This window comes from Oratosquilla oratoria, chromosome 43 (genome assembly GCF_046742065.1).
Source record: "Oratosquilla oratoria isolate Oo_2021 chromosome 43, ASM4674206v1, whole genome shotgun sequence".
In the NCBI taxonomy this organism is placed as follows: Eukaryota; Metazoa; Arthropoda; class Malacostraca; order Stomatopoda; family Squillidae; genus Oratosquilla; species Oratosquilla oratoria.
Window position 1 is genome coordinate 15,103,517 of NC_134819.1, and position 11,964 is coordinate 15,115,480.

Below are 11,964 nucleotides of genomic sequence, written 5' to 3' on the forward strand. Positions count from 1 at the left end.
CCCATGCCCTAAAGACTTCAAAGCATACCGTACTACATATGATCCAGATATTGGTATCCATGGGGGAAGCATGTTGTATATCCGTAAAGATATACCTCATGTTCCCATCCCTCTTCAATCTCGATTGCAAGCTGTCGCGATACAAGCCGGCTTGAATCGCAGATATACAGTCTGCTCCCTCTATCTACCACCAAGTACTAATATAACCAAATATAGTCTGTTGAATCTTATTCAACAGTTACCTCAGCCATTCATCATTATGGGTGACTTTAACCACTTCAGTACGGAACTTAAATCTCGCGGGCAGCAGCCAATGCCAGCCGTACGACGTGTCGTAATAATATTCGCATCATAAAATATAGTCACCGCTTATATCGATCGTTCTCTCTTTCACCCGCGAATTTTGAAAACCACAGAGAATGGGATTCAGGGCACATTTGAGAGAATGTAAAAACACAGGGGCGACTACAATAAATATAATCAAGACGCCGATATGGCAGCGTCGCAAATCTACTTGCTCCTCATGACGCCTACGTGTGCGGCACCGTATGGAAGGGGTTAATGCTCATCACCCATTATGGGGTGATGTTACCTCAAATCAGAAAGGAAATCTAATTTCATCTATTTTGGAGCAGGAGGACATTACTATTTTAAACACTGGTGAACCTACTCATTATCACATTCAGACTGGCTCTACATCATGTATAGATATATCGATCTGAAGCTCAAATTGTGCTTTGGACTTTGAATGGAAAGTCCTTGATGACTTACGAAGCAGTGATCACTATCCCACTGTATTGTATACACAGGAAGGTGCTCCTACAGATGGCATTCCTCGCTGGTGCACTGAAAAAGCCGACTGGACCAAGTTTGAAGAATTGAGTACTGTCCAGAACAATATTGACAGTTTTTCTTCAGTAGAAGCTGCACTGGAGTACTTAAATGACACACTCTACACTGCTGGCATTAATTCCATCCCAAAGTCATCTGGAAAGTTTAGGAGACGCCCTGTACCATGGTGGTCTGACACCATACGAAATCTACATAGAGCAACACGAAGAGCTCTGACTAGATTACATCGCCATAGAAATGATGAGAATTTAGTTTCTTATCGTGAAAGCAGAGCATTACTTCGACGTACCATCAAAGAAGCAAAGCATCAGTCTTGGGCTAAATTTGTATCATCATTCAACTATAGAACACCGGCATCAATCATTTGGAAAAACTTGAGAAAAATATCAGGGAAATACACCATTAGCCCTCCACCTGTCTTAAAATTAGATGGCTCTTTGGTCTTTGATCCTAAAGACGTCAGTAATGCCTTAGCAAATCATTTTGCTAATGTATCTAAACCAGACAACAGCTCTCCTGGATATCAATACCGAATGAGAGAACAACAACGTAATCTTGACTTCACTGCCCCTCATGAAGAATCCTATAACCTCCCTTTCACTGAAAAGGAATACGATTCAGCTTTGAACTCCTGCAGTGATACTTCTCCAGGTCCTGACGACATTACATATGCCATGTTGAAACATATATCTCCAGTAACTAAAGATTTTATTCTTGCACTTCTTAATAAGATGTGGTTTGAACATTCGTTTCCCAGTATTTGGGAAATGGGTATAATTTTACCTTTTCTTAAGCCTAATAAAGATGGTTCAATTCCATCAAATTACCGTCCTATTGCCCTCACATGCTGCATGTGCAAAATTTTAGAAAAAATGGTCAATGCACGACTAGTCTGGTATCTTGAACGAAACCACATCATATCTGATATTCAATGTGGTTTCCGTCGCATGCACTCCACTGCTGATGCCTTACTTCGACTAGAATCTTCAATTTGTAAAGCCTTTGTCTCTAAGCAACATCATATCAGTGTTTTCTTTGACTTGGAGAAAGCATATGATACCACATGGAAGCATGGTATTCTTAAGGCTGTACATGCTATTGGCATTCGAGGAGAAATGGCCTTTTTCATCAAGAACTTTTTAGCAAATCGTGTTTTTAGAGTAAGAGTTGGGAACATCATATCTGAAATAAGACAACAGGAAGAAGGTGTACCTCAGGGGTGTGTTCTCAGTGTCACTCTCTTTAGTATAGCTATAAATGGGGTGACATCTGTGATTCCTCCTGATATACTTGCCACCCTTTTTGTAGATGACCTCTCCATTTCTTTTAGAGCTAGTAACATGGCAATAGCTGAAAGAAAACTACAACTCTGCATCAATAAAATAGTTTCATGGGCCGATAATAATGGTTTTAAATTTTCACCCAGCAAAACTGTCGTCGTACATTTCTGCCGACTAAGAAGTCTGCATCCTGACCCTACCATTTGGTTAAAGGATGACCAGATTCCCTGTGTTGACGAAACCAGGTTTTTAGGACTTATTTTTGATAAGCACCTTTCTTGGGTACCCTACCTGAAAACCCTGAAGACACGATGTCTAGAGACAATGCAAATTTTAAAAGTTTTAGCACATACCTCATGGGGCGCTGACCGCAGAACAATTTTACGGTTACATCATTCCCTTATTTTATCAAAACTATCGTATGGATGCGAGTTTTACTCATCGACCACTCCATCCAGACTAAAAAGTTTAGATATGATACACCACAGTGGAGTTCGTTTGGCCACAGGTGCATTCAAGTCTTCCCCAATACCAAGTCTATTAGTTGATGCAGGGGAAATGTCGTTAGATCTTATTCGCCAAACCTCATCTATTAGATACTGGCATAGATTGCAGAGGCTTCCCAACTCTCGCTTTTAGAACAGCTCAAACAGATTTTAACAGCACTTGTTTCAACAATCACCCCAGACTTCCAAAGCCTTTTGGATACCGGATGAAAAGGATTTTAGAGGACATGAATCTTACCAAGATTCCCATCCTCCCTTTTAAATATTCCGTTGTTCCGCCATGGAGACTACCCACAGTATCTTTCTGTAAATATTTTAACGGTTGTAAGCGTGATTTCAAGGATTACGAACTACGCAATGCCTTTTTAGAACATTCTTTTAGCCACCAACCCTCTGTGTTTGTTTTTACTGATGGCTCCAAAACTAGCGCTGGCGTTGGTTTTGGAATATTCTCAAATGATTTTAATCGTAAGGGCACCTTGCCTGATACAGCATCTAATTTCACTGCCGAACTGACGGGAATACTGTCCGCAGTGGAGATTATATCCTCCATGAAAAAGAGAGGCAAATGTTTTACAATTTTTAGTGACTCAAAGAGTGTCTTGCAGTCTCTAGAACAATTCGACTCAAGGCACCCAATAGTTTTAAAGATCTTAGAATGGCTTTTTTTAATCGAGAATCGAGGTAATGAAATAAACTTCTGCTGAGTTCCAGCACATGTCGGAGTACCAGGAAATGAACAGGCCGATAAATTGGCCAAGGAAGCCACTCTCTCACCCTTACCTCGCTTACGGCCTATACCTTATGAAGATTATATCCCTCTAATCAAAGCCGAGATCTCATCTCTCTGGCAGTTCCAATGGGATCTTGAGGCTGGTAACAAGATGAGAGAGATTACTGATACTATTCACCCTTGGTTTTATACATTGCTGAACAGAAAACAGGAAGTAACCCTTTGCCGGTTGAGGATTGGTTACTCTAGATTATCCCATGGCTTTCTTATGGAAGGCAGTCCTCCTCCATTTTGTAATGATTGCCTTGTTCCTATGACCATTAGACACATTATGGTGGAATGCCCCAGTTATGATGAAGAAAGACAACAATATTTGTCAAAACACAGAGATGGAGATCTGTCCCTTCGAAATGTTCTGGGATATAACTGCAATATAAATTCTATTTTTGATTTTCTTAGTACTATTGATCTTCTCAATGATCTTTAGATTTCAATCTTTTTTTATTTTATTTATTTCTTGAGCTTTTTACCACTTCCTTTTCTTAATCATAAATACTACGGCGTCAATGACCATTGATGTTGCGACGCTAGATAAATCCCAATTATTCATTCATTCATTAATCTTCTCGACCATTGCAGGGAGAGAACAAAGCTCATTAGTTGTGTAGACCAAATTGTCTACATAAAATTTATCTTTGATTAAGGAGGCAGTTAGAGAGTCAGGCTGCAAAGAAAGATGGTGTTGGATAATGAAATTTAGCATGAAAGGAGAGCAAATGAAGCAAAAAATGATAGCATTATACCTGAAGGGTATATACTGGTCGTTAATCCTCCTGAAGAAACAGAACCTGTTAGGATCAGCCTCATCCTTCAAACGGATCTGCAAGAAGGCTTTCATAACATCAGCCAAAATGACATGATTATTGGTCCTGAAATACAACAAGAGAGAGAGGAGGTTGTTCATCAAGTCAACTCCCGGGAATGCAGCTTCATTTAAGGAAGGAGCTTTTCCTACTGTGAGAGAACAATTGAAAACTGGCCTTATTCTAGAAGTGGCAAGATCATCCTTCAACACATGTCTATGGGGTATAAAGATTTGTCCAGGGACTCTTTTAGTTACTGGCTCAATAATACCCAAGGCCTCTTGCTGGTCAAACACAGCTTCATATTCCTCTCTAAGCCCCTTTTGCTCAAGTTTGTCATAAACCCTTTGAGCCACAGCTAGAGATATCTTAAGGTTAGAGGGAACAAGATCCTCCAAATCCTTTTTCCATGGGATCTTCACATAGTAATGTCCATTCTTGAAGGAAGTGGACTGTTTAAATTCATCAGTGTGTAAATTATGAATATCTGGGGTCTGTTCCTCTTTAATACTGATGGACTAAAGAATAGAAATTGTCAAGACCATACTCAACATTAGAATTAATAAAGACTTCCTGCAAAGGATCAAATTGAGAACTTACAGGTTCTAAACAGAAGTTGACAAGAAACTTTTCTTTGCCTAACCTTTTGGGAGGAAAATATTTAACAGTCTTATAAGACTGAGTAAGGGAAGTACCTTTCTCAGTTTTCTTTATAGAAACTCCATTGGTCTTGAAAGAAGAATTATAGAAAACAAGTGAATCTCCATGATATTCCTCTAAGCAATTAAAAGAATCCACTCCAAGGTCAGAGTCTGGTTTTATCCTCAAAGGCCTCTCCTTGCATTTGAAACTATCAATGTCTTGGGTTTCATTAGAGGGCATTTCAGGAATCCCCCTTATCATTCTCTGTAAGTAGAAAGGCTTCTCACTAGGAGGGATATATTGAGCCCCAGTCCTGTATGGAATGTAACCATCAGCCAGTTTGATAACCTTGCATGACGGGCTACCATACAAGGGGGCACTTTCAATTGAAAAGTTTGAGAAGTTTTGAAGAATATCATTACCTATGATCCCTAAAACGTTCAGTTGGTCTCCCTTCACTTTTGGAAAACATGGCGAGACAAAAAATTGGTGATTATTCATACTAAGTAGTACAGAAGATAAGGAAGGATTTTGTAAGGACAAGTTGAATCCTTCAATGGCAAAGAACAAACTAAACAAATTCATCCCTGAAGGGAGTTTTAAGTTAGCAGTGTAGTTAAAACCTCTTTTATTCATTAGAGGTAAACCAAAAGAAGAAACTAACTTTGTCCTCTACAAATTCCTTATTAATGATAGAAAACTGGTCTCCAGTGTCCAACAAAAAGAGACATTGGGCAGCTCTCTTTCCTCTGCTAATAGGAAGGGAGACCAAAGGAACAATGGAATTTGTTGAATTATGAAAATTAAACACTTTCCCTTCGGAAAGTGGTGTCTTATAAGCCATAGGACACATGGCTCCATGGTGCTCGGGTTTGTTGCAAACAAAACATTTGTAAGGCAGAGCAGCCTTTAACCCAGGGCATTCTAAAGAACCATGTCCATGATTTAGGCATCTATTGCACAGTCCTAACTGAGCTGCTCTAGCTTTCCTGTGCTCAAGGGATTTATATGAAGTACACTTTGAACTAGCATGGTCGGAAGCGGGACAAAATTTACATCTACTAATAGACTTCTTAATGGGATTAGAATTGACCTTAAAGGAGCCATCAACTCCCTTACTGGAATCAACTGGTTTTTTTTCAAGGAAATTTCCTTGAAAGCAAGGGAGCTGGTAGTAAGACTTTGTTTAGGTTTGACACCAAGATCATCTGATCTCATTTTAAGTCTAACCAAAACTGACTGGTAAACTTCCTTGAGTTGATTAAAATTGGGGTAATTAGAATTAATCACCCAAGACAATTCAATTAGAAAAAATTTAGGCGATTTATTTAAGATTAATTCACTTATCAAGAGGAGGCCCTCGCTACTTAGCCTAGTGAAATCTACCCCAATTCCCTTAAGGTCTTGTAGCTTGGAATCTACAGACCTAATGTAACTTTCAAGGTCTCACAAGAGTGAGACCTCCGGTGCATTAACCAGTTCCATACGGTGATGCCTACGTAGGCGGCATGAGGAGCAAGTGGGTACTCGTTGTTGCTGACGTCGCCATCTTGATTATATTTATTGTAGTCGTACCTATGTAATTTTCATTCTCTCTAAACTGGCTTCATCAGTTTTCTATGGTTATCAAAATACACGAGTGAAAGAGAACGAATGATTCAGCACTGACTTTATTTTTTATAATGAGATTATTATGACGCAACATCGCACGTCGGGCAGCTAATGCTGCCAGACGTGTGATGTGCCCCGTACTGAAGAGGTTAATAATGGAAATCAACACCTTATCAAGAATTTCCTCCTTGTTGAAATACAACTCATCAAGAAGGAAAGCAGAGTCAAAATTTGAATCATCTACTGGTAAATTCTCTACTAAATGGAAAACCTCCCTTCTGAGGTATCCCTTCAAATAAATTAACTTCTGACTATTAGTCAGATTGGGGATACTGGCTAAGGCATTCAGAAAACCCTTTTTAAAGTTGAAATAAGCAAAAGGATTGCTGGAATTGTTCTCGAAATGTTGAAGAACAATAGGAGGAGGAGGAAGTTTTACAGAATTATCAGTGGACTTGTTTAGTTTTTCACCTATTTTAGATTCAAGAATTCCCCTTAACTCTGGTCTCCGTTCCTTATAAGGAGACAATTCAAGAAGAACGGAGAGGCTGTAAGCTCTGGATTTCTCCATATCCTCGTCCTTTTCTTCTTTGGGGAGCAATTTGTGAATTTCCTCGTCCAAATCTTGTATTTTTGGGAGGAAATTCTCAATCTGAATTAACATATTGTCAAGGACGGAAATAGATAAAGAGTCAGATTGTGCATTTAGAGCTTTAACCACTTCCATACGATGACGCCTACGTAGGCGTCATGAGGAGCAAGTGGGTACGTGATGATGCCGACGTCGGCGTCTTGATTATATTTATTGTAGTCGTACCTATGTAACCTCCATTCTCTCTAAACTGGCTTCATCATATTTTCTATGGTTATCAAAATTCATGGGTGAAAGAGAACGAACAATTGAGCACTGACTTTATTTTTTATAATGCGATTATTATGATGCAACATCGCACGTCGGGCAGCTAATGCTGCCAGACGTGCGATGTGCCCTGGAGTGAAGAGGTTAAAGTCCTTAGGGATAAGCCCCTTTTTATGAGCTCTCTGTCTTCGGAGTTTTTGCAAAACTTCTGAATCGGACAATGTCTTATCGTGCCTAGCCATAACGATGCCAACCCAAACAATTCGTCACAAAATACACGGGCAAAAAGTCGTGCCATAAACCGTCTTATAGACTAAGCACAATGAAGATAGTAATTAAGGAAAAATCATTAATTTGATTTAAATACAAGCTTAAATTGGATAAAGGCAACAGATCAAAAGAAACCACGACAATATAACAATAGAGGCCACCAAGAATAGAGAACTATTCGAAAATTTCCGAATGTTACGAGAAAGACAAGGTACCAAAGCCGGCAAAAAATTTCCCGAAAGTTAATAAGGTCCTCAAACGAGGAAATTAATAAAACCGAACAAACTCGGTATAAAGAACAGGAAACCGGACTTCGTAACCACACACTATCATAACCTTAATAAAGTGCTTACATAGCGGCTTACGACATAAAGGGGTAATAATTTAATGTCAAAATCGACTACTAAAGTTAAATTTAAATACTTCAGGTTAAATTCTCAAATTCAGAGTTAATCAACTAAATCCGAGAATTCCGATAGAGAAGACTTATAATATTGTAATTAAGTGTCTTCAAATTCGAGAATGATAGAGAACTTACCTGGTTGAGTTCTCTAAGGACTACAAAGGATTACAAAGGTGGAGCATGCCGACAGGAGACCTTTTGGTCCATATCTAGGTCGGATGTGAAAAAAATCATAATAATGAAATGATAAATAAAAACTATAGTAATGTAGATAACAAATAAAATACATAAATAAATGCATAGGTATAGTTAAATAATAAACAAACAGGTAATTAGTAAATAATAATAAATTGACATATAACTAATAATAAATGAAAATCAAACAGACAAATGATAACAAAACATAAACAAATAATATAAAATAAATTATAATAATTACAGCATCTTGCTTAGGTGTTTATCTAAATGATTCTTAAAGCTTCGAATTGAACTACATTGCACTACCTGTGCAGGAAGTTTATTCCATTCATTAACTACACGGTTGGCAAAATTGTTTCTACCTACTTCCAAATTGAATCTATTTCCGGACAGTTTGAGACCATTGTTTCTTGTCTGATTTTCATTCAGTGTGAAAATTTTGTCACTTTTGATGTTGTCAATTCCCTTTAAAATCTTAAAGACTTGTATCAAGTCACCTCTGAGTCTACGCTTTTTTAGGGAAAACATATTCATATGTTTTAGTCGATTTTTGTATGATTTATTTTTGATATTTAGAATCAGTTTTGTGGCTCACCGTTGTACTTTTTCCAGTCTGTCAATGTCTTTAATGAGATTCGGTGACCATACGGAAACAGTATATTCGAAATGTGGACGAACTAATGATTTATAAAGCTTGTTAATGAGTGATGGACTTTTGAAATCAAAAGATCGTGCAATCAGTTCTAAAATCTTATTTGCTTTCTCAGAGGCTGAAATACACTGCTTGGATGATTTGAGGTCGTTACTGATAATTACGCCGAGATATTTTTCACTATCCACTTTTGTTAACGAATTTCCAAATAACTTGTAATCGTACTTACTGTTATTTTTACCTATGTACATTACCTTGCATTTACTTGTGTTAAATTTCATGAGGCACTTTTCAGACCATTGCTGTAATTTATCTAAATCTTCTTGAATATCTAATTGGTTTGAGTGATCATTTGCCACTCCGCACAGTTTTGTATCATCAGCAAATTTGGAAACAGTAGATTTTAGTCCATGGTGTATATCATTTATATATACTATGAATAGAAGTGGCCCAAGAACGGAACCCTGAGGAACTCCACTTGTAACATTTTTCCATCTAGAAGTTTTTCCATTTAAAACAACTCTCTGTTTTCAACCATTCAACCAATTACTAGTCCAACCTAATAGGCTACCACTTATCCCGTGTAAAGCTAATTTAGTAAGTAGTCTAGATATATTAAATCTATATTGTTTCTTTTGTCATAATTCGAGATAACTGTGTTGTAGAATTCGAGTAAGTTAGTCACGCAAGAACGTTTCCATCTGAAACCATGCTGGCTATCATTTATCAAACGGTTACTTTCTAAATGATGTTTGATAGCATCTCTGATGATAGTTTCCATTATTTTTCCTATGATTGAATTCAAACTTATAGGCCTATAGTTATTTGGTTTCTTTTTGTCACCTTTTTTGAATATGGGAGTAACGTTAGCTTCCATTCTCTTGGGACATCCCCGGATATGATGGATTTCTTGAAAATAATTTCTAATGGAACAACAATCTCATTTTTCATTTCCTTTAAGATTCTTGGATGCCAACCGTCAGGCCCTAGTGTTTTATTAACTTTGAGTTTATCTATACACCTTTTAATTTTTTCTTTTGTTATATTTACCGTAGTGATTAAGTTTACCCTAGACTTTTCACAGGTTTCAGTTTGGAATTCACTTTGAGGTGTTTTGTTTATGAATACCGAGCTAAAATAATTGTTTAAGATATTACACATTCCTTCATTTGAATATTCAAGTTGACCGTCAGCAGATAATAGTGGACCAATGTGATTCCTAAGAACCTTTTAATCTCTAATGTAACTATAGAATTCTTTGGAATTCTCTTTGGATTTATCAGCGATGTTCATTTCGTATTGTCGTTTTCTTTTTCTTATTGTCTTTTTTAAATCTCTCTGTATTAATACTATCATCGGAACTGAAAGTGTATTCTTGAGGCTTCGATCTAACTGTAGAATTCCCTTGCTGAAGTTTATTTGTTGCGTCTGGTACCAGAGCTAAAGCTTGTCTGATGTTCAGTTAACTAAACATAGTCTCGTTAGGCTGGGATTCTTATGAGCTCGTAAAATGCCTTCGAAACCATGGGACAACTAATACTTTAAGTAAGTTCTCAAAGTTCCTGATTTGTTAATCAAAATTACAACATAGACTTAATAAATAATAAAGAGGGAGGGGAGTTTAATAATATATTAATTAGAATTACGATAGTGTGGTACGAAGTTACAGGTAAGGTTCCCGATTCGAAATTAAACAAGCTTTTGGGAAATTGCCGTAGCTCAAGGTAAACAATGCAATTCCCATAACAACAATTACCACAACAGAGGAAGACTGCAAGTCTTTTCAAGAAGACCTGGACAAAGTCTGGAAATGGAGTCAGAAGAGTGAAGTTAACTTCAACATTAAGAAATATAGTATAATGGAATTTGGAAAAAGCAAAAATAGAATCTCAGGTCAATGTAAAATTGGTACAAATGAAGTTATAAAAGTAAACTCAGAAAGGGACCTAGGAGTAACTATCTCAAATGACATGACACCAGAGAAACATGTCAGCAAATTAGTCAGAGAAACTTAAAAAAAATAAATAAATAAATGAATAAATACCAGTTACACTGATAAGACCAAAATTGGAATACGCAGCATCACTATGGACACCTAGTGTGAAAAAAAAAACATAAAGAAACTAGAAAGAATTCAAAGAGCAGTGACAAAGCACCAACACTTTGCAATTTGACATACAAACATTGGATAAACTAAATTTACCAACCTTGGAACAAAGAAGAGAAAGTGGTGATTTGCTAATCATTTACAGAATTCTGAAAGGAATGGAAATTCTTGATAGGGATGACCTACTAAAATGGAACAGAAGAAATACAAGAGGACACAAGAAGAAACTTAAGAAAGACAGTTACAGAAGAGATCTGAAAAAGAATAGCTTTCCACACAGTGATAGATATCTGTAACAAACTGAATGAGGAAACGGTAAGTGCTAAAACTATACATGACTTTAAGAAAAAACTGGATGAGGAAAGATAGTAAATACAAGTGGTCTCCCCACACCAAATCTAAAGCATAATACCAAATTCTTACTTGTGCAGATTACCTAACAAAAAATAACCTAGCACAGCAACAACAAAACAACTGGAAAGAACACCCAGATATACTTACACAAACAAGAATAGTAGTTAAAGCAAAATAAAATCAAGGTTTCCTCAAAGAAATCATCACTGGTGGCAAAACTGGAAGTATGCTGGTCTTGCACTCAATTATGAGTTCCAGTTCCCAGCAGTGACTATTTGTTACCTGCCCCATCAGTCTGACCACATAGGGCAAAGTTGGTACATGCCTCCTGGTGTAGGCCCCTCACCACCACAGAAATCATCAATGACATTGATCACCCCAGACAATCCTGAATCAAAGAAATGTCCAACAGTATAATTGAAAAACCAACTCCTTCCACCAAAGAAGAGCCCAAAAGTCCTGGACCCCACTTTTAATACATACATGTCTTTCAGCCTTCACATCAAGGCAAACAGGAACTCCTATTCCATCTTACAACTCTTTTCTTGGCCTTCTTTATCTTGCATTTGATTCCACCCTCCTTACTCTATACAACTCATGTGCTTCCTCATTTTTTCTTTGTAGTCATTCCTCT

The 11,964-nt window shown here is 37.4% G+C and overlaps 1 protein-coding gene across 1 annotated transcript in view; it reads left to right on the forward strand.

Moving 5' to 3' along the window:
* The window catches only part of LOC143021814 (uncharacterized), a 60,517-nt gene that overhangs the window by 46,958 nt on the left and 1,595 nt on the right, over positions 1–11,964 (forward strand). The gene's annotated exons all lie outside the window — the stretch shown is intronic.